Source organism: Protopterus annectens, chromosome 1.part0 (genome assembly GCF_019279795.1).
Source record: "Protopterus annectens isolate FY-2018-M chromosome 1.part0, PAN1.0, whole genome shotgun sequence".
Taxonomy (NCBI): domain Eukaryota; kingdom Metazoa; phylum Chordata; order Ceratodontiformes; family Protopteridae; genus Protopterus; species Protopterus annectens.
This window is the reverse complement of record NC_056725.1, coordinates 491,642,473-491,666,178: the sequence shown is the minus strand read 5'-3', so window position 1 is coordinate 491,666,178 and position 23,706 is coordinate 491,642,473. Positions and strand designations below refer to the sequence as shown.

At 42.0% G+C, this 23,706-nt stretch overlaps 1 protein-coding gene across 2 annotated transcripts in view; it reads left to right on the top strand.

Moving 5' to 3' along the window:
• The window catches only part of MRPL14 (mitochondrial ribosomal protein L14), a 209,067-nt gene that overhangs the window by 390 nt on the left and 184,971 nt on the right, over positions 1-23,706 (top strand). The window lies entirely within an intron of this gene.

The window sequence follows — 23,706 nt, the reverse complement described above, 5'->3', positions numbered from 1 at the left end:
GCAAAAGTGAAGGACGATCGCCCTTTTTATTAATTTGTACTGTTTATTGCACTTTTGTGTCTGACTGTTGTGTGGATTGCGTAGGACTTCGGTCTAAACAGCTTTTCTACAGACTTGGGAACAAACCTATGAATAGCTGAAGTCCGCAAATCGAACGACATATTTTAAATATTGATATTGAGTACTTAGTTGCTATAATTTGAGGTTTTATATATATATATATATCTATGTTAATGTATGGGTTCATATGTGTTTCTGTATAAATTCATACGTCTCGAGTGTACCTTTGGGTCATAAAAGTTCATTTTCTTTTTTTTTTAAACTGATATCCATGGGAAATAGAACTGAATCATTTTAATTCATTAAAAGACCTTTTTTATTTAAGTAAAACCAGCATACTTAAACCATCATATGAGCTTCCTAGTTAAAATTGTTAGTATGTATTCCACATTTTGTTTATTTGTTCCACATTATTAGAGCTAGTGTTCCTCATTTTGGTGAAGGAATGTTGAGAGCTGTGATTTGTTTGTTTGTGTGTGTGTATATGTATACATCTCTCTATATGTATGTTCAACACTGTGCTGTCAAACTTTTGCCACAAAATCCCAAGTTTTATGAGGGGCAGAATAATGTGTGCTAAAGTCAGACAGAGATAAGGGGCTTGACTATCCATTTAAGTCCAACAACAAGGCTATAAAGTCTCTCTCTCTCTCTCTCTCTCTCTGTCTCTGTCTCTCTCTCTCTCTCTCTCTCTCTCTCACACACACACACTCCTTCCTGTTCTGTATTAGATGTGCTGGAATTGGAAATCAAACTTGGTGCAGTTAATGTGTAGCATTCAAAATATATATACCAAGTAGGAGCAGTACAGTTTGTCATAACAATGTAATACCTTGTTTTTTGCAATATATGAGGGAGGGGCTGGAATATTTCTTCAGTAATTGCTATAAAAGGCAACTGGGAAGGGGGGAGCAATCACAGTCTTGTAAAATACATTTTGCTTGAAGGAAGTGATGCGTATGTTTCAAAGTGCTTTAACCACTGTCTGGTTTTATTATAATTTGCAGAAAATGTAAGGTGTTTGGGGGAACAGGATCGTTGAAGGTTACTTGTGTTAATCGTGATTGCTGTTTCTCAGTGTTTTGAACCGTGGAGAAATGGATACTTTGATTTATTAAGATATTTAATGCCCCACACCAGTATTGAAGCATGGTGTCTATGTAGCTTTTTTGTAAATCTGAAAAGAAGCAGTCATTTTGCACTACATTTGGTTAATGCTGGTGATCCACTTGAGGTTATTCTGGTCATTTTAAGAAGCTGAAATAAATCTATTCATCTCCATCGCAGATAAAAGCTAATGAAAAAACTGAAGGACCTCCGTAAGCCAAGAAAGCACTTGAGTACTTTGCCATAGTTTCCTTCCTGCAGCAAAATGGCCCATAGTCGTAATTGAAAAAAGATTCTAAGAGGTATGGCATGGAGAGATGCCAAGAACTCGCAAGTGTACATAGCATTAAGTTGTTGTAGATGTAATTGTTATTATTATATTGGTGTTGGTTTGTTGTATATTTTATAACTTTTTTTTTTTTTTTTTTAATATACATATATAAAATCACAGGTAGTCTTAGTCTGTCCTACTGTATAACCTTGTTGCATCTCCTAAGTTTCTTTCTCTCTTAGTAACGTCTGCTTAAACTAACCTCCTAAACCCTCAGCTCAACTACTATAGCCCCCTCCTTTCTCTCCCCCTCCCATTCTCCACACTATTTATCCCCCCCCACTTCAATGTCTATACATTCTTTTGAACGATTATCTTTTTGTTTTTACTCTCATATGTAGTAAATTTTTAGACCAGTGGATATCCGTGCAATCCCTTAATGTTCATAATTTTTTTCTTTTGTTTTTTTTCTCTCTATAATTTTGTATTTGCAGTGTTATTTTTAATTGTTTTGTCCTGTATATTTATCTTTGCTTATGTTTGCTGGGGCTCTTTCCCCTCTGATCTCCACTGAAAATGGGTTTGTTTGCGAAACTCAGTTGGACTAACCCGGTTAACAAATGTAAAATGAATTTAAAAAAATAATAAAAATTCACAGGGTACTTTTCCCACCCCCTGTTTGTAACGAAGCATATTAGAATGGTGGTAGCAAGGCACTTTATTTCCGAAACTGTTTGGTTTACTTTTTTATAGAGCAGTTACAGTTTGAGTGGATCTGGGAGAGATTCAGGCAACTACATACCAGTCATTTGATGCCCATTCTGAACAGAGTAAAGGAAGCACTAGTGAAATATTGTGTCTGTGTGTTTCTTTTTTGTTTGACAGTTAATGGTAGAATTTGTTATGCTGTTGGTTAAATCATACCATGTGCATTTGAGCCCCCATTCTTGGTTGCACACCATAAATGCAGCATTGTTAGTTTGTGGATATGCTGCACCATGGCTTTTTTAATCATTAACTCGGTCTGCTAGAAAAAATCTTTTCTACTTCCAAGCTGCTTGTTTGGAAAATTTCTGTGTAGTGTTAACTTGCAATAAGATCTGTTAGGTGTGTTTTCTGTCCATACTCGGATCATTGTGCTGTAATTTGAAAGAAATAGAATTTTGTTAATATATGACAGTGAAAAATGGGGAGAAATTTTGGGAGATAATGAACAGGTAATTATATGAAAAAATGCGTAGAAAGCCTTAATTGTATGAAAATATCAAATATAGTGTACACAAATGTACTGTATGGAAGACTGTCCTATTGGAACTATTAAATATATAGTTATGGAGAGTCAGAGTGGAGGGGGGGTCTCCTGAAAGAGCTAGCACAACACAAATAATAGAATATGAAGGACAGACTTGCTTAGTATTATAAGCTGGGTAAGATCTTGGTTATCCATTGCGTGTGCGCATGTGTGTGGGGTGGGGGGATATAATAGTTATTTAATCAGTATATACAGCATGATATCATATTTAGTTTTCTAGTAAACAATAGAAGATTCACTACATTTGCAGGATTAGTTGAAGCAGAACAGATGCTTCGATAAGATGTCCAGCAAATGAATATCAGCCATCCATCCACAATATCAAATGGAAATTATTATAGTTGAAAAGTAATAAAAGACTTGGACCAGATGAATATACAGCTGAATTCCCTAAAATCTTTTGTTGTGAACTAGCACTGTCTTTGCATATTTGGACCAGCATTTTTTTTTAAATCTGCCCAACTGCCAGATGCCAAAATCAATGAAAATATTAGCAAATGTAGTATTGTGTAAAGATGGGAACAAACCAGATAGTCATAGGCCTTTATCTATACTTAGTTTTAGTTACAATATTGTACTCTAAATTGTTGTGGATATTTAGATCAAATTTTAATCTCAAACAAGTTTGGGTTTTGTCTGAATAGATCCATCTGTAGTGCAGGTAGATGGATACATGCAGTCAACATGTCTGTATATGGAATGGTTAAATGCTAAATGTTCGTTTTCCTAGTATAATCAAATTAGACACCTCCTAACACATTTTATTTGTATTAATTTAGAGTGTGTTTGATAATATCGCTGTACCTTAATTTGCTACACTGCTTATCAGGGAGTTAGAAGCTGTTGTGGTGAGGTCTTGAACCTACAAAACACTTTTGTAAAGATAATCTTATGATCTATGCTAAAATGTAGGGCCTTGTGTGTCCCACGTTGCTGACCTTTTAGACATTGTAGATTTTCTATAGCTCCTGTGTTATGAAACTGAAAACTTATGTTTGTTTTGGGTGTTTGTACTTTTAGTGTAGAAGAGTACTCCTCCCTTCCTGCAGGTGACTTTTTGTTATTGACTTGTCTACATATTCTTCGGCCATTGACCTAATACTTTTTTAATCTTTCATAAATTGGAGCATAGTGTTCATGGTCTTTCTGGTCATTGTAATATTCTGGACGTAGTAGTTGGGTGTGTAAGTAATATAATTTACTTACATAAACCTCAAAATACTGACTTCTGTGGTATGATGCTTTGTTTGGAAGGATATTGTTCCAGTATCTCTTAATCTGTTATCAGTTTTGGAATTGTAATGCTCGTAACATTTACTCCATGAATTAATCCCTTAATGGCAGAAAAAGTGCCACTGGCAGACATCACAAAGACACTTGAATGCAAATGTGATGTAATACCTTTTATTGTATCAACTTAGTTTTTGTATTTGGGTGTGATGTGTTACCTTTGGACTAACACTTGACACTGATTTTTTTTCAGTTGCTCAAGCTTTCAGGCTGGTGCTACCCTTTATTCTTGTATTTGCACTTGCTTACTGTAAATATTTGCATGGGCCTTGAAGGTTGCTTTCAGTGGAGGCCTACAGATAGAAAAGCTCCAAATTCATTTATTACAAGAAAGTTTATTTATAAACTAGATAGCATGTTTGGACAGCAGGTTTATGCTCAGACATGAGGCTGCAAATATATATGTGGCACAAACCAGTGAAATATGCATCCTGTTTGAGGAGAGTTAAAAAAAAATCAGATACATTTGTTGTGCAACAGTTGGTTAAATGGGAGAGTGGTTTGTGTACATGGCATCTAAACTAGGGTCAGATCAAGAAAAAAAAGATATATAGGTAGTGTGTGATGCTAATTAACAACATACAGATAGCTTGAGGTAGAATGTCTAGTAGTATTTGAGAGCTGGAAGAGAAGTAGGGGAAGTGGATTATCCAGGAAGGAAGCAATAAGGGTAGGGCCAAGAGTTTTTGAGTTGAGATTTTTAGAGTTGGTTTGAAAAAAGAAGAAACTTGTCGCAAAGGGAAGGAGGGATTCTGTTTCACATCTTGGAGATGGGTGTTGAGCAAAGAGCATCCTCTTGAGAGTTGAAGCATTTAGACTGTAGGGTCTGAAATGAGCTTTTAGGCTGAAGTAGAGGATTTAAGAATGCTCAATTGAATGTTGATAAATAGGTGAGTCTGAGTAGTTATATTTCACGTAGTTAGGAGTTTCATCCAATTGCTTTTTTTGAGAGCAGTACAGTGGTGGGCTCTATTGAAGAGAGTAGCAACACGTTTGGTGATTGAAGATTGGGGAGGTGTCAAAGAAGATTTTTGTGCAAACCACTATTGATGTCTGTCTGAGTGGTGCAGCAATTAGGTTTGTTATAGCAAGTACTCCTTGTAGGAGTGAGATTTGTAAGAGGTGGTTTGTTGCTCTGGTAGAGTACAGGGTAAGCATGTAAATGTACAGTCATCATCTTTGTACTGAACCAGTTTCCCCTGAAACCAGCCATATGGAGACTGTGAAGGAATAGATTGAATAGTAGGAACTCTAGGATGCATTATTACAGGAGGTAGCTGTTGAGTCGAATTTGCACAATACTGAGTAGAATAATGCTTTACATGACCTTTTTCATGTTTCTGATGGTTCTGGGGATTTGACTGTTGACAAAACAACTGGTTTCTTCATCTACACAATTTCCTACGCTAGCTATTATTTTGAATGACACTGGTGACTACAAACTATATAATTACTCTAGTAAATCTTTAAATGTTTGTTATGCTAACATTTTATCGAAGGGAATTACTTTTGTGCCAGCCAAACGTACCAATTTATTTCTGACTTTGTGTGATTTTAAAATTGTATACTCGCAAACTGAAGTTTAAAATGTTCTTTCCTAATGCATCGGAAAATAATGTGTTTAGCATAGACTGGTTGCATCGTGCTAGTGTATTTAACCCCCCTTTAAATCCCTCTATATACAGACCTTTGAAAAAGTATGTGAAAGTGAAATATGACACGTTAGATAAGAAAAGTATGGTCAAGTATCATAATGTCTCTATAGAGGAAAGGAATATTTTGAATAAACTTATTGATGATCGTAGTATCAGGGTTATGAAACCCGATAAAGGGATCGGGGCCGTCATGGATTCAGTAGATTACATTAATAATATGAATTCTTTATTAAAAAACCCTCTCTTTCGGCTTTTCCCGGTTAGGGGTCGCCACAGCGGAAATCCGGTCCGCTACTGATTGGCAGTAGAGTTTTACGTGCTGGCTTGCCGGGCCTAACGCACAACCTTCAGTGAAGGAACGCCCATTCACACATGACACACAGAAGATGCTCTAACTGAGAAACGAACGTGCAACGTCTACCTGTGAGGCGACAATGCTACCGCAGCACCACCAAATCTTTATTATTCAGTGACAAATATTGTGAGGTTTCTAGAAACAAAAAAAATTATGACTTTATGTTCAATAACAAACCAGCTTTGGCCATTGTTTTTGGTATACACAAAATTCATAAAGGCCTTGATAACCCACCCATCAGGCCCATAGTTGATGGCTGTAGGTTTAAAACATATTTCATAGCCCAGTGGATTGATGAACATGTAAAAAGTGGTTTGACAAAATACCCACATGTATGTAAAGATTTGTGGCATTTTTTACAATTGATCAATGATATGCTATATGCTGAGACAGGGATATTTGTTACAATAGATGGGCATGATTTATTTTCTGTTATTCCCCAGGATATAGGTGTACAATTGTTTGAGCAACAACTGTTCAGTTCAAAACAATTAACACCACTATAAATGCTTGTCACATTGATGGAAACAGTATTAAAAAATAACTTTAATGTACTTTGAGGGACAGACGTATAGACAGGTAATAGGGGTGGTAATGGGTGCTGCATGTGCCCCTAGTTTTGCCAACATAGGTGGTAATTCATTAAGTACAGAAGAAGTAATTAGGGACCTGGGGACCCAAGTTGATGGCAATCTCTCATTTGACAACCACGTGGCCAAAGTGGTTAGAAAAATATATAGCCCACCTAATCGTGAAGGGATTCACATCTAGATTAGGGGAGGTCATCGTGCCTCTTTACTCATCCCTCATCAAGCCCATAATCGAGTACAATGCCCCTTTTGGATGTACCTTACCAAACACCTGCAGCAACTGGAAAGACCCCAAAAGTACCTCACCAAGAGGATCAAAGGGCTCAAACAGATACCATATGCTGCCCGGTTAAAGAAACTCCAGCTCTACTCAGTGGCATACCGCCTGCTCAGAGGCGACCTGTGCCTGACGTATAAAGCCATGTCCAACCCGGAATTAAGGGACATGCTGCACCTCACAAAATCCAAATCCCATCGAGCTACACGCTCGAGAGACTTGAACCTCAGCACTGAAATATAGGACATGCTGGAGGGACAGATTCATAACCCAGAGGCTCCCTTCACTCTGGAATAAAATCCCAGTCCAGGTTAGGCAGAGTCCCTCATTGACTCTCTTCAAGAGGAATCTTGATGATGAGTGGATGGGAGATCGTAGGTTTACCCCGGGTATCACTTCTGTGTCACTGTTAGACAGAGGCACAGTATACTAACCTCGAAAAAGGGCATAGCAGAATTAATTTAAAATGGGTGGCGAAAGCCAAACATACTCTGGCTAGGCTTATAAATGCCCTAGGGCAGATAGCCTAGTATGAACTGTGTTATAATCATATTCTTTCCACTCAATATGCTGATTTGTTGGTCACTTTTATATCAGATTTTTGGACAATGTCTTTATTTTTTGGATAGACACTATTGAAAAGTTGAATGAATTTCTGGGGTATATCAACAGTACAGTTGATTTTTTAAAAAAAAAAAATTTCCAACTGTGATAAAAACAGAATTTCATTTTTAGATGTGGAGATTATGGAATAAAAACATTGGATATATCCTTCCCACTTTTCCGTAAGCCAACTTTTTCTAACACATACTTGCATTATTCCAGTTGGCACCCAAGACACCAGAAAAAAGTGGTTAAAGGACAAGTTGGTACGTATGGCTAGGATGGTGTCTAATTTAGATGGGTTTCCTATAGAATGTAAGAAAGTTGGGATATGTTTTTAAAAAGAGGTTACCCTCAAACCTTTTTGGATGATATTTTAAATGAGGTGGTAAATAAAAGGAATAATGTTTTTTATAGTCCTATACTTGGACTACCTACAGAAAATATTAATACCAATACATTACAGCAAGGGAATAGTACTGTACACATTTTTTAGTTTCATTACAACATTTACTGTGGATAGTTATTGCATATATGAAGTTTATGTAAAAACTGGGAGATTTTTTTTTCAAAGACACTGGGCCGGATTTACGAAAGCTTGCACGGAGTTGTAGAGTAAGATGTCAAACAGGCAGTATGTCTGCTGTGCGATCCAGGAACAGCCGGCAGGGGCGTGCATGAGAGCTGCTAAAGCTACTCTTGCACGGACAGCGCCATGGTATGCAAATTACCTCATTTGCTGCTGAAAGCAATCCAGGAAACACTAACCTGTCCATGGAAGATTAGTGTTATCTGCAGAAATGTACTCTGTTTGTAACGGAGTACCATTCTGCAAATAGCTAAACGGAGCTATGACAGCTCCAAATAAAGGATGCATACAGTTGAGGAAGCATGCCAATGGCCAGATATAAGGCCATTGGCATTTATAAATGTTTAAAATTATTAAAATCCAACCCCCCCCGATCTCTGATGTTTAAGCATAGCGCAGCACCGCACAAACGTGCGGCGCTTTAAAAACAAGAAAATAATTAAAAAATAGCCATTTTCACTAAAAAGCTTATCCTGCCATGCAGGTGAATGGCAGGCTGAAGACAACATGGCCACTGAGTGCTGGTTGCTAAGTGGGGGAAGCTCAGTGTGAGAGATGTAACCATGCATTAGTAGACAATCCCATGCAAATGAGGATAAGGATAGTGAATCCCAATTTTCCCCAGCATGTGAGCCATGTCCCAAGAGTGTAGGAGTAGGTGAGTAGTAGAGTAGAATATAGGTGACATCCTGAGGAGGTATGTCAGAAAGGCTGTAAGCTAATTGGAGCACAGTGTCTTGTGTTTGCCCTGAGTTGCTCAGGATTGCAAGAGGCGTGTCTACAGCTGTCCTATTTGAAAACCAGAAACCAAAGGTGCACACTGTGAAAACATCTGAAATTTCTTGCAAACATGCACATAGCGTGTGCGAGCGTGTTTGCGCAGCGCTGCCCCGGGCGGAAACAGAAAAGGAAAAGGATGAAAAAAAGTAGGAAGTTAACCAAGGAGAACTAGCAGAGCTGCCAGGTGAAATATATCTGAATCAGCCAATTACACAGGCAGCAGACTTGCCCAGCCCAGCACTTTAAACTCTGCAAACAGCATTCTCTCCTGTATTTTCCCAAGAACTCTGCAACACTGCAGTATACAAAGAGGGAAATCTTAAAAAGCTTAAGTCAGACAAAATGTTTGGGGCTGCTCTTACTATCATAAACCAACATGTGCAAGGTGCTGAAGGTGGTGATGTTTTGAATGCTGCTGAGCAACCCACAGTGAGAGATGGAGAAGAGTGTACAGACCCAGGGTAACCTACCAGGGGCTACATGAGCTGGAGATAGTGGAGCGCTATAGGGTGGACAGAGATCTCCTGCAGCAAATTGTTGAGCTGTGCCAGCCACGCCTCACACACAGAACCAACAGAGGGGAACCCATCCCAGTGGATACCAAGGTATGTGTTGGCCTAAGAATACTAGCTACAGGTACCTTCCAGAGACCAACTGGTGATATGATGAGGATTTCACAGGCATCAGCATCCAGGGTACTGCACCAGTACCTGGATGCCATGTCTGCACATGTTGCTGACCACGTATATTTCCCCAAATCTCGTGAGGCTTTGGCCAGCAATATGCATCTTTTCCACCAAATAGCAGAATACCCTGAGGTAGTGGGTGCAATAGACTGCACGCACATACACATCAAAGCACCACCTGGTGAAAGGGGTAGGGTCTACATCAACCACAAGGGCTTCCCCTCCATCAACTGCCAGGTCATGTGCGATGCCCAGGGCATAATAATGAATGTGTGTGCTGGCTGCCCTGGAAGCTATCACGATTCCCACATCTGGCGTCTGACGCAGCTGTACCAGAGATTTGCCAGTGGGAACATCCCACACGGTCACCTAGTGGTGGATGCTGGATACTTACTGGAGCCGTGGCTGACACCCATCAGAAATGCACACACTCCCGAACAAGAACTCCATAATGAGGCACACGCACAAACAAGAAACATAATTGAGCATGTGTTTGGGATGCTCAAGTCATGGTTCCGGTGCCTGGACACATCTGGTGGAGCCTTGCAGTACTCACCAACTACATGTACCCAAATTGTCATGGTATGTGCCATGCTACACAATGTGATCCTGTGGAAACAGCTGCAGCAGGAACAGCATGGGGCAGGGCCAAACAGCCCCCCACCATTGCCAAGGCCTGCACAGGCACAGCGTGACTCAGATGAGGAACAACCTGAGCCTGCCTCAGTAGGCAGAAGGAGGCGTGTCCAGTATGCCCTGGCCTTGGCAAAGAGGCAACGCATAGCGCATACACTGACTCGGTAGGAACCCTGGAAATGACACCTCTCTCTGACTCGCACATACAGTAAAAGGGATGCCTAACTTGACACTACCTGTTTTCAAACATGTATAGGGAGTGTACTATGTGCATCCAACATAGGCAGCCCTGCAGCACCACCTGAGGTATGAATGCCCTATTTTAAGCAATATAAAGCACTGCTAAGCACATTTAACAGTATTGAGCATATTTAAATATAATTGTGAGTAGCTGCGCACCGCGCTAACCAGCAAATTTAGCAAATTTCAGTCAGCAACATACTGAAAGGTCATACTGGGCATGCTCACATACTTGGGTCATGTCTGAGTACAGCAGTGGGCCACACATCTGGCAGTTGCAGTTCTTACTCCAGACACTTGTCACTATTCACCAATCCTGCTTTGCGCACAGTGATATGAAAACAGACCCATATAATATATTGGACCCCTGTCATAATGAAACTATGTACTACAAGTACTTAAGTTGTTCAAAGAAAGTGAAAATCCAAAGATCATCAATAAATCTCTGATCAGTATCATCAAGAAACAATGAGCACTCCTAACATTATCCAAGTCATGTTCTGGCAAAAATATTGCCAAAGAGTCAATAGAGAACCGTGAAGCTTTTTTTCGCTATGTCATAAATATCAATGTAAACTCATATATGTTCTGAGTCCGTGCAAAGTGTAAATGAATACATGTACATGACTGACATTGCCAACATCTTGTCAGACAGGTTCATACATCCAACATCTTGTCAGACAGGTTCATACATATTTATCCTCCTCTCACTGACAAAAGGGCCCTTTACCATACCTGGCGATTGTGAAAACCCAGAAATCCCATGTACAATGGTTAAACAGCTCTATCCAAACCTAAAATCACAGCGGCTGTGGGATGACATGATTTCCCTGGCTGTGTCATATGTGAACTCCAAAACAAACAGACCCTGCACCTGAACAGTCTGAGACTCACCCTCTGTAGAGGATATAAAACTGTTGAATGGGTTACAGCAACATTTGGCACACTCCACAACTGTTGGTGCACAACACACCATGGGAACTATTGTCTTTATAAACCTAATAAGCCTGATCTGCAAGGCCATGGAGTCCATCATTATGGGACTCATAAACAGAGCTATTGGGAGCCTACAAACACCCAACCCTAACCATTTTGGTGTGGTCAGGGGCAGATCATGGTTCCTAGACCTGTTAGACAGTTTTCAAGGCAGTCACCCAGGACATATATCAATGAAATGAGCTGCACTCTGCCTACATAGACCTTGAAAAGCCCTTTTCCCACATCCCACACACATGTTGTATCTACAAAATCAGCAACCTGTGCATAAACACGTATGTCATCTGATGGATTGCCAACTGGGGCACAGATCCCACAAGGTAAGAATTGTGGTCTCCTGTTCAAGCTGGTAACAACTGCTGTCCCCCATGGCTCAGTCCTGGGACCCCTCCTACCTGGTGTATACTTTTCAGAAATAGTCAAACATGCGAGGGCTATGTTTAGCAAAGTTTGTGGATGACTGCAAAAAGGTTGTCATAATTGATGTTTGGGACAACAGAGACATCATTAAAAAGGGTCTCAGTCAGACAGATGTGGTGTCAAAATTATGGCCTCGAGCTACAGTCATACAAATACCACATAGGTGCCAACACCCTAAATATGGAGGTAATAATAAGGGATCTATGGACACATGTGGATAGTCATCTCTACTTCCAGAAACACATCCACAAAGTGGTTAGAAAATCATGCTATGTGTTCCCACAAATTGCCAAGGTCTTTGCTTGTAGGTCAAAGTAGGTTCCCCTCTACTCATCAAGTCATCAGACCCATCAGAGAGTATCACGGCATACTTGCGATGAATCTGACTAGGCACCTTCAGCAGCTGGAAAGACCACTGAAGTACCTCAACAAGAGGATTACTGGCCTCAAACAGTTGCCCCATGCAACAAGACTGAATTTAACTCCATCTGTACTCTGTTGCATTCTGTCTACTCAGGCGATCTCTGCCCAACAGACGGGTCTTATGCAGAACTGATGTACATGCGCTATCTGAAGTAAACCCAAGCTCACTGTGCCACATGCTCTAGGGATATCATTATCACAACAATAAATAGAGCATGTTGGAGGGGTACAGTACTAACTCACAAGACTTCCCTTGCTTTGGAATAGGCTCCCAACCTACATTAAGCTGAGTCCCTAACTGACACTCTTCCAGAGGAGCCTTGATGAGTATATGTGAAACTGAACTGTCACACCATGGATCACTTCATCAGCTCTACTACACAGAGGCCTAGGGAACTAACCCCATGTGTGGTGATAGCTGCACACTCTGGCCGTACTAATATATGCCTTCAGGCAGATAGCCTATTACACACATATATATATATATGCCTATTGCATATGTATGGTTTACTATCAAAATGTCGATCGCCCATCGTCTAATATAGATACTGTCGACTCCTTTATGCGAAAGCTGTAATGCCGATTCTTCAAGATATCGAACTAAAACACAGAACGTCGACATTTCCGAACGCTACACCACAAAACAAGTGCTACCATGGGTCCAACGGGGGGCGAGATTTTGCATTTCGGAATATTGGTGTTCGACATCCCAACAGTCGCTGTTCGGAGTTCACGTTAGTGGTGTCGACGATGGGCGATCGACATTTTGATAGTAAACACATATATATATATATGTATGTATATGTAGGGGGAACACAGTCTAATAAGCCAAAGATGGATGGGCAGAGTTGTGTGTAAGAGGGTGATCATGACGGGGAGCCATCCAGGACTGTCCCACCCAGCACACATCCCAATGGCACAAAAGACATGAGGTGCACATCTCACCCACTGTATATAACAGCCACCAGTATCTGTAAGCATTACAGTGTATGTGGTCCATGTGCCTGCTGTACAACATGACTGTACAATGAAGTACACATCTACTATCTGTAGACATGTACCTGTCACATAGGTATGTAGTAGACTGTCTTCACAAAGGCATATATTAGCCTAGACAAGTTGTGCAGCTTTCACAAAGGCATATATTAGCCTATACAAGTTGTGCAGTTTTCACCACCCCATTGGGTAGTCTCCCAAGCCTTAGTTCTAATAGTTAGTACCCTAAGCCCCTTTCTAGTTGGGCTGCTGATGTGAAGCCTGGCGTGAATTGTCCGTTTCCCATCCACTCATCAAGGTTCCTATTGAAGAGTGTCAGTGAGGGGCTCTGTCTGATGTACATTGGGACTGTGTTCCTCAGTAAGGCAAGTGTCTGGGATGGTATTTTATCCCACCAGCATGTTGTATTCATTGTTGTGATGAGGTTCATATCCCGGGAGTGTGTAGTGCAACTCAATTCCGTAGATGGAGCATGTTCAACAGTTGTGTGTTGGACATGGCTGTATGTTGGGCAGAGTGTGCCTCTGAGTAGGCGGTATGCAACAGAACAGATTTAGTTTTACCAGTTGTGTTGCATAACACAACTGTTTGAGGCCAGTAATCCTCTTGGTGAGGTACCTCTGTGGTCTCTACAGCTGCTGGATATGCTTAGTTGATTACATCCAAAATGGTGCATTGTACTCCATGATGGGTCTGATGACTTAAGAGTAGAGGGCCACCACCATCTCTTTTGATCCTGATGCAAACCCTTTGTTGATTAGGTGGGCCACATATGATTTCCACTTTGGCAACATGGTTGTCAAAGGAAAGATGGCTATCTACTTGTGTCCCCAGATCCCTTATTACCTTGTCAGTTTTAAGGGGGTAAAACCTATGTGGTAGTTTGTGGGTACTTTGTTTTCACCAAAGGGGATTACTATGCATTATTCCACATTGAGCTTGAGGCTATGATTCTGACACCACACATCTGTCCCATAGAGTCCCTTCTGGAGAATATTTGTGTCATCCGTGGAATCTGTTATGGCAAACACTTTACAGTTCCCAGCAGACTTAGTCAACCACAACACTCCTGTGTTGGCATGTACATTTGAGAAGTCTACACCAAACAGGAGGGACACCAGGACTGAACCCTGGGGGACACCGGTTACCGGTGTAGAGTCTGACCTGTAGCCAGCAACTATTAATTTGTGGGATCTATCTCTGAGCCAGTTTGCAATCCATCTTGTGATGTATGGATTCATGCACAGGTTGGTGAGTTCATCTAGGATACCTGACTGGGGAATGGTGTCAAAGCCCTTAGCGAGGTATAAGTAGGCTGTGTGGAGCTCATTTCAATCTGTAGCCTGGGTAACTGTCTCAAAGGAATCCACCCAGTTAAGGAGGCGTGATCTACATTTGACAAAGCCATACTGGGTGTATTCAACTGTGTGAAGGTTCCCAATGTCTTTATTGTTGACTTCCATTATGATTGGCTCCATTGCCTTGCAGATCAGACTCGTCAGGTTCATAGGGTGTGAATGCCAAGGGTCTTTTGTGGCCCCACCCCTGTGGAGTGGGAAGAATGTTGCTGTGCAACATTCTATGGGTACATATCCTGTAGAGAGCATGTAGAGAGAGGTGTAGGTATCCTTGATGAATATGGATACATCCTCACCGTATGTGCTATGATTCAGGTTCTGATGCTGGAAGGTATGGAATGAGTAGTATCCTGGTAGTGCTGTTGTGCTCTCTGGAGCCTTTAACTAGGTTTCTGTTACTACACAGATATCATTATTCTCCATACTGAGAAGTGCCTCGAGTGTGTGCATCTGGAGGCTGAGACTTCTGGCAATGAGTAGCATTTAGCTCACTTTGTGGTGGTTTGTGTTAGTTACGGGGTTTGGTTTGTCCTGAGTGACCGGTGTTCTACACCTGAAGTCAACGCCTCATTGGTCCTATCTGACCATAATCTAATTACCCTACATATCCACATTTTGCCCCCACCCCCCATTAAGGAAACCATGTTAAGAAATTTCTCCAAAGACAACTTCATGCTTCTTAAGACAGAAGTGGTGAGCTTCAGGACACCCATGCAGATGGACAATACAGTTATGACTACTGAATCCTGCACAATTGCACTTTATAAGCACTTAACATGAGTGCATGGATCGTGCTATCCCAAACAGAACCAAGATGCTGTCCTCCAAGAAAAGGAAGCCAATCTGGGGGTCCCCTGCCATAAACAAACTGCATGGATCGTGCTATCCCAAACAGAACCAAGATGCTGTCCTCCAAGAAAAGGAAGCCAATCTGGGGGTCCCCTGCCATAAACAAACTGCACAACAGAAGGAAAAAACTGTTTCAAAAGAGGGTAAAACCCATGAGTGGAGCTCCCTGGTCAGCCTCAGTAAGAAGCTGCGATCCCTGATAAAATCCTCCAAAGATAGTTACGAAAACAAAATCGCCACTGATTCTAAAGACAACCACAAAGCATTCTATAGCTATGTCAAGAATCACAATGGCAACACCCAGATCTGCTCTGAGTTACAGCACAATGGCACTAAATATACAGACCCAACTGATATTACCAACATCCTGGCAGATAGGATCAGTGCTAACTTTACCCCCTCTCACCCATGAAAGAGCCCATCTCTATACTGGAAGAATGCAAAGTTGCTGTCATCATGGCTGCACAGGTAAAAACCACTCTCCAAAGCCAGGAACACAGCATCCATGGGAACGGATAACATCCCAGGCTGTGTTCTACACAAACTACAGAACGAGCTGGCACCAGAGTACCATGTTCAATCATAGCCTCACCTCAGGCTTTGTGCCTGCTGAATGGCGCACAGTGACGGTTATCCCACTACAGAAGGGGGGGCCACCATGGACCCCAGGAACTAGCACCCCATTAGCCTGATGAGCCTGGTCTGCAAGGCCATGGAACGTATCATCATGGAACTTGTAAACAAAGACATTGGTAATCTCCAAACTCTGGACCACAACCACAACCATTTCGGGTTTGTAAAAGGCAGATCGTGTCTCCTAAACCTGATAGGCTTTTTCAAAGCAGTCACCAAAGCCGTAGACAAGGGTAAGGTGGTTCACACAGCCTATCTAGATCTTGCCAAGGCTTTCGACACCATCCCCCACTCTGGAATTCTAGATAAACTCCCTAAACTAGGTATAAATCCCTAGGTCACAAGATGGGTTGCCAACTGGCTCACTGACAGAACCCACACTGTGTCCTGTCCTGTTTGGTATCTACTTCCCTGAAGTACAGGCTAACCCAGAAGGTCTTTGGCTAATGAAGTTCTCAGATGACTGCAAAGTAGGAGCCATAATCGAAAATACTAACGATGTGGACATCCTACAAAAGGGCCTTACTGAGACAGATGCCTGGTGTCAAAGCCATGGCCTCAAGTTCAATGCCAAAAAGTGCATTGTCATCCCCTTTGGTAAAAACTCTGTACCCATGAACTACAGCATAGGCGGTAGTATACTTAACACTGACAGTGTGATAAGAGACCTTGGGACTGGTAGTCAGTAGACTCTCCTTTTGATCACATCGCCACAGTAGTCAGGAAATCCTATGTGGCACACCTCATCACAAAAGGTTTCTCATGCAGAAAAAGAGGTCATTGTTCCCCTCTTCTCATCATTTATTAGATCCATTATAGAGTACAATGCCCCTTTTGGTATGTACCTTACAAGACATCTACAACAACTGGAAAGCCCGCAGAAATACCTCACAAAGAGGATTACTGGCCTCAAATACATGCTCTACACAGACCATCTCAAAACACTCCAGCTTTACTCTTTCGCATATCGCCTACTCAGAGGTGATCTCTGCCTAACATACAAAGCTATGTTGGACATGCTCCACTTAAAGAAATCCCAATCTCTCCGTGCTTCGGCCCCAAAACCTGAACCGAAATACAAAAGGAGGGGGTGTATCCATTTTCATAAAGGATACCCACACCTCCAGGTTAGTGGCACAGCATGAGGCCTCTGAGACCATCCAAGTGCAACTAACAGTGGTCAAAGCTGCTTATCAGATCGTAGCCTGCTACAGATCACCTGCCTTGTCTCAGGACCCTCACTCAGCATTCCTGAGAACACTGGAAAATATAAAGGTCCTACCAAACACTATGATATTAGGAGATTTCAACTACCTAAACATTGACTGGGTGTCAAAGGAAAAAACTTCAAAGACCAATTCACATAAGGTTCAAGTATGGCACCCTTTATTAACTTGCAGCAAGGAGACAAAACATGCAGGCAGAATGATTTGTCTGATTTTACTAGTGAGCAGTATGCTACTTTTATACAGTTCTATGAAATGTTACTTTTCTATTGTTGACTTAGTTAGACACAGCTTTCTGTATTACTCTACAGAAAATGTTATTTAGATTTCCTGCTGACATGACTGGATTATTGTTGATTTACAAAAATCATTTGAGAAAAACAACCTGGCCTTGGGGCTTATTTTTAGCCCACCACAATCTTTCAATTCTTCAGTTGTGCAGTTCTAATATATATGTGTTACATTTTGCCTAGATTCAAGGTACATTTCTAGCTTGGGTGCAAGTAATGCTGACTACGGTTTATACTTTCAAGCAGCCTTTGTTTTCATTATCAATAGCTTCTAGCAGCTGTGTACTTTCTCATGGCATAAACAGAAAATAAATAAAGTCTCATGACACTAGTAGAAATGAAACTCTTCTTATTATTTTCATGACATTAGCAGAAATCAAATGCTTCTTGTTAATTTCCATAGCATAAGCAGATCATAGCTGCGCATATTTTCATGACATAAACAGGATTGGAATGTCTCTAGTAGCTGTGCATATTCATGCAGTGTGAACAGAATAAATGTATTAACCCTTTTAAACCTCCAATGCACTAAGCATGCATATTACTAATACATATTTTTCTAACACTGGGAGAATTACTCAAGTACAAACTCCTTTTCCCAATGCTTGATAGAGTTTATAAAGTCAAACGCCCTGGAACAGCTAGTCACCATGCCCACTAGATGTGACAACATACTGGACCTGATCATCACCAACATGGGGAATCAGTGTTCCACACCAGAGGTAAACCCCTCGCTGGTAAGATCAGATCATAAAGTAATCACACTGGATATCCACATCCCAACCCCACCCCCAGTCGAGGAAACCACTGTGAAAAACTTTTCAAAAGCAAACTTCACACTTCTCAAGACCGAAGTGGAAAGTTTCAAAGCCCCTTTGCTACAGGATAATGCTATCCAATTTGCCGAATCCTTTACAAGTGCATTATATGCATCTACAGGGATGCATGGATTGAGCCATCCCAAACAAAACCAAGACTCACTCCTCCAAAAAGAGGAAACCAGTCTGGTGGTCCTTGGCCATAAATAAGCTATAAAACAGGAGGAGGAAACCACTACATGATAGAACAAAATTCCAAAAAGGAAAGGCATCACTAATCATTATTAGCAAGAAACTACCATCGCTCATAAAATCTTCCAAGGCCAGTTTCTAAAGAAAAATTGCCAAGGAATCTAAAGATAACCACAAAGCCTTATTTAGCTATATCAAACATTTAGGTGGCAACTCCCAGATATGCTTTGAGCTACTGCAAAATGGCAAAAAATACACTGAACCAACTGAGATTGCCAACATCCTGGTGGACAAGTTTAGTGCAAACTTCACTCCCCCTCACCCCCAAAAGGGCCTGTGTCCATCCCAGAAGAATGCAGAGCCCCAGACATCACGGACATGCAGGTAAAAACAACCCTCTCCAAAGCTAAGAACACAGCATCAATGGGACTGGATGGTGTCCCAGGCTGTGTCTTACACGAGCTCCAAAAGGAACTAAACCCTTGCCTAAATTCACTGTTCAGACTCTGCCTTATCACAGGCTATGTACCCAAAGAGTGGCGTACAGCAATAGTCCTCCAGCTCCACAAAGGTGGTGTCACAACAGAACCTGGGAACTATCGCCCTATAAGCCTGACCAGCCTGGTCTGCAAAGCTATGGAGCAAATTATCATGGAACTCATAAACAGAGACATTGGGAAGCTCCAGACACTGGACCCTACCCAATTCGGCTTTGTTAAAGATAGATCCTGCCTCCTAAACCTAGTTGACTTCTTTGAAACAGTTACCAAGGCCATAGATGAAGGGAAGGTAGTCCACACAGCCTACCTGGGCCTCACTAAGGCCTTTGACACCATTCCCCACTCTGGCATCATAGGCAAGCTTACCAGCTTGAACATTAACCCTATGCCATGAGATGGGTGGCCAACTGACTCACTGATAGAACACATATGGTTAGAGTTGCGGGTGCCATGTCCGACTCTAAACCAGTCACAAGTGGCATCCCACAGGTCTCGGTCCTGGGACCCCTCCTGTTCAGTATATACTTCTCTGAGGTACAGGCAAGCACAGGAGGGCTATGGCTGACCAAGTTCGCAGATGACTCCAAACTGGGGGCCATAATCGACTCTCCGGCTGACACAGACATCCTCCAGAAGGGTCTTAGAGACAGATACCTGGTGTCAAAACCATGGCCTCAAGCTGAATGCCAAAAAATGCATAGTCATCTCCTTTGGAAAAAACAAAGTGCCCATGAAATACCACATAGGTGGTAATCCACTAGGTATGGAAAATGTAATTAGGGATCTGGGGACCCAGGTAGATGGTAACCTCTCCTTTGATAATCACATTGCTAAAGTGCTTAGGTATTCCTTCTATGTAGCCCACCTAATCACGAAAGGGTTCACCACTAGATCGAGAGGTCATTGTGCCCCTCTACTCATCGCTCATTAGGCCCATAATAGAGTAAAATGCCCCATTTGGTATGTACCTTAATTGGCACATGCAACAGCTGGTAAGACCACAGACGTATCTCACCAAGAGGATCATGGGCCTCAAAAAGATGCCCTATGCAGCTCGACTAAAGAAACTCCAGCTCTACTCGGTTGCTTACTGCCTGCTCAGAGGTGATCTATGCCTGATGTATAAGGCCATGTCCAACCCGGAATTAATGGACATAACTCCACCTCAAGAAAAACAAATCTCTTGGAGCCACACGCTCCAGTGAATTAAACCTCCGCAAAGCAATAAACAGGTCATGCTGGAGGGATAGATTCCTGTCCCAGAGACTTCCCTCGCTCTGGAATAGAATCCCAGTTGATGTTAGGCAGAGCCCCTCGCAGACTCTCTTCAAGAGGAATCTTGACGAGTGGATGGGAAATTGTAAATTTACCCCTGGGATCACTTCAGTGGCCCTGCTAGACAGAGGCCCAGGAAACCAATTTTAAAAGGGAGGCGAAAGCCAATAAATGCCCTTGGGCAGATAGCCTAGTACCTACCTATGAACCCTACACGTTCTAGGGACCTAAACCTTGTTGTCACAATAAACAGAACATGCCCGTGGGATAGATTCCTGTCCCAGAGACTTCACATACTCCGGAATAAACTACCTATCTATATCAAACAAAGCTCCTCATTAGCACTTTTCAAGAAAAATCTTGATTGGATGGGAAATAGGAAATTCACCCTGGGGATCACTTCTGTGTCTCTGCTCGACAGTGGCACAGGAAAATAAATTTCTTGGGTGTCAAAAAGCCAGGGTATTTTTTTTGGCTGGGCTTGTTTAGGCCCCAGGGCCGACTAGTACCTACCTATGAACCTTTGAGCCTTGCCTAAAAAAGGTAATATGGGGACAGCAAGAGCATTGGCCAGTATTCAGAAGCATAGGGGTGACAGGTGCAAACCATCTGTAGTGAAGCAACAAGGCTTGTCTGTGTCATCACAGGCAGACATCGACTGGATCCCCTTTGAGTGACACCAGAAGCTCAGTCAATTGTTTTGCAGTATCCGTAATCTTCCCCTTGTCCAGCCGAGTGGAACATCTGTGTGCCTGACTGAAGTCCCCTATTAACTAGTGTGTTGGGTATGTTGTTTTGCCTTAGGGCCTGCTGTGAGGCACACTGCTTTGGTGTATTATGTGTTTTCTGGCGTGTGCTTGGAGGTGCATGTTGCTTGCTTGTCTGCTTAGGAGGACACACTTTCTCTCTTTCAGATTAATATTTGTATTCTCCGGGTATGGTAATGTGTATTTATGTGTTTGTTTTGCTGGTGCTTATATTGTTGGTCTGTGTGAGACAGTTGGTATTGTGGTTGTATGACCCTACTCCTCCTGACTGTATTGTCCAATGTTGGGTTGACAGAGCTTAGAGATTGGTTTGACCCTGTGTGTGCCAGCATGTGGTGTATCAACCCATATATGATATGGTCATGGCCTATGCATACAATACACTAACAATACACCTAGTATGATAAGCCTGCTCAAGTTAGCAAATGTGAAAAAACTTTGTGCAAACTATTAGCAAGTAATGTCTGTATTGCACCCTGTAACTCCATATTGCTTGCTTAGTTTGGATTAAGAACACCGCACTTGCCAACTGTGTGTGTGTGTGTGTGTGTGTGTGTGTGTGTGTGTGTGTGTGTGTGTGTGTCTCCCTGGGGCGAGACCAACCTTTTTGGAGACTACTCACCCCCCTTAAAAGTGGTATACTCAATCTTTGTCGTCTCATGATGTCACCATCCTACAAATATACCTGTGGAAAGGAGAAATCCCAGTAATGTGTAAATGCGTACTGCTGTAGTATCATAATGTAGTTAGGTAGGGGTTTGAATCCTGCACTTGCCAACTGTGTGTGTGTGTGTGTGTGTGTGTGTGTGTGTGTGTGTGTGTGTGTGTGTGTGTGTGTGTGTGTCTCCTTGGGGAGGAGCAACCTTTTTGGAGAATACTCACACCCCTTAAAAGTGGTATAGTCCTCTTTGACAAGTCTGATGATGTCGCCATCCTACAAATATACCCGTGGAAAGGTGAAATCCCAGTAATGTGTATAGCTCGTAGTGTAAATGCATACTGCTGTAGTATCATAATGTAGTTAGGAAGGAGTTTGAATCTTGCACTTGCTGACTTTGTGTGTGTGTGTGTGTGTGTGTGTGTGTGTGTGTGTGTGTGCTCCAGGTGTGTGGTACCATTGGTCAATGTGGAGTGGGTTTTGATTTTTCTAGTGTATGACGTATCACAATGACAAGTGTATGTGGATTACACATGTAAGGTAGCTGTGGGGCAAATCCATATACATACATGTGACCTCAATTATTTCATAGGTGGGTACTCTGCTTTCTCCATGAACGCATCTGTTATCTTTGCCAGAGCGTGCTGGTGCTTTCCAGACCTTGGGTCACTTCTGTATGCTTGTGACAAGCTTAGCCACTGCAGTGATCCCTGGGCTACGTTTTCTGTTTCACATCCACTCATCACGGTTTCTAGTGTGAGTGAGGGTTTATGCTTGATGTATATTTGAAACCTGTTCCAAAGCAAGCAAAGTCTGGCAAAGATGACTAATCATTATAGGTGTGCAACAACCTCTGTGGATCTGCATGCAAACCGTTTATTGCTTATGTGCTCCACAGAGGGATTTCCAAAACCCTTTGGTAATGTGATTATTAAAGGAGAGGTGACTAAACACATGGCTGTATGTATACATTAGTACCTGTTCCACATTTTGGGGGCTACTGGGCTACTATCTATGTGGTACTCTGAGGATACTTTGTTTTCTAAAAGTGGATAACTATGCTTTCTTTGGCTTATAGCTTTCCAACATACACTAGGTATCTGTCTGATACCCTTTTGGAGGATGTATGTGTCATATGGAGAATAAAGTATAGCCCACAGTATGCATTTTCATCAGAAGTGGGCAGACATATCCCTACTGTTTTAGCTTGTACCTAAAAGAAAATCTATATGCCAAACAGGAGTGGTCCCAGGACTGAGTGCAGGTGAATACCACTTGTTACTGGCATAGAATAGTACATGGTGGCTGCAAATGTTATTGTGTGTCCTACATCTGTGCGTCAGTTGTCAAGCCATCATCTAACAATCGTTTATGGTCAGTCTGTTGAGGTTATGTAGAATACCAGAATGTGGGATGGGTATGAATTGCTGGTGAGCTATAGCTTGGCTGTGTTGACCTCCCCTCCCTCACCTATAGCCTTGTTAACTGGCTTGAAGGCTACTAGGTGTAGGAGCCATGATCTGGCCTTTAGAGAACCTAAGTGGGTATAGTGCAGTGTTTGCAGGTTCATAATGTCTCTGTTAATGAGTTCTGTAATGCTGTGCTCCATAGCCTTCCAAATAACATTTGTCTGGCTTATAGAGTGAGAGTATCCAGGACCTGTTGTAGTGTTACCCTTAATCAATTTATGTTGACGTTTGCACTGGGTGTGACGAGGGTGGACAGGTTTAAGGATAAGTATATTAGAGGGTCAGGCCAGGTTTGAAGGTTAGTAGACTAAGCCAGATAGGCAGGATTAAGTTGGTTTGTACATGTGCTGAGGAGGGATGCAGAGTATATTGTGAAATAGATGCT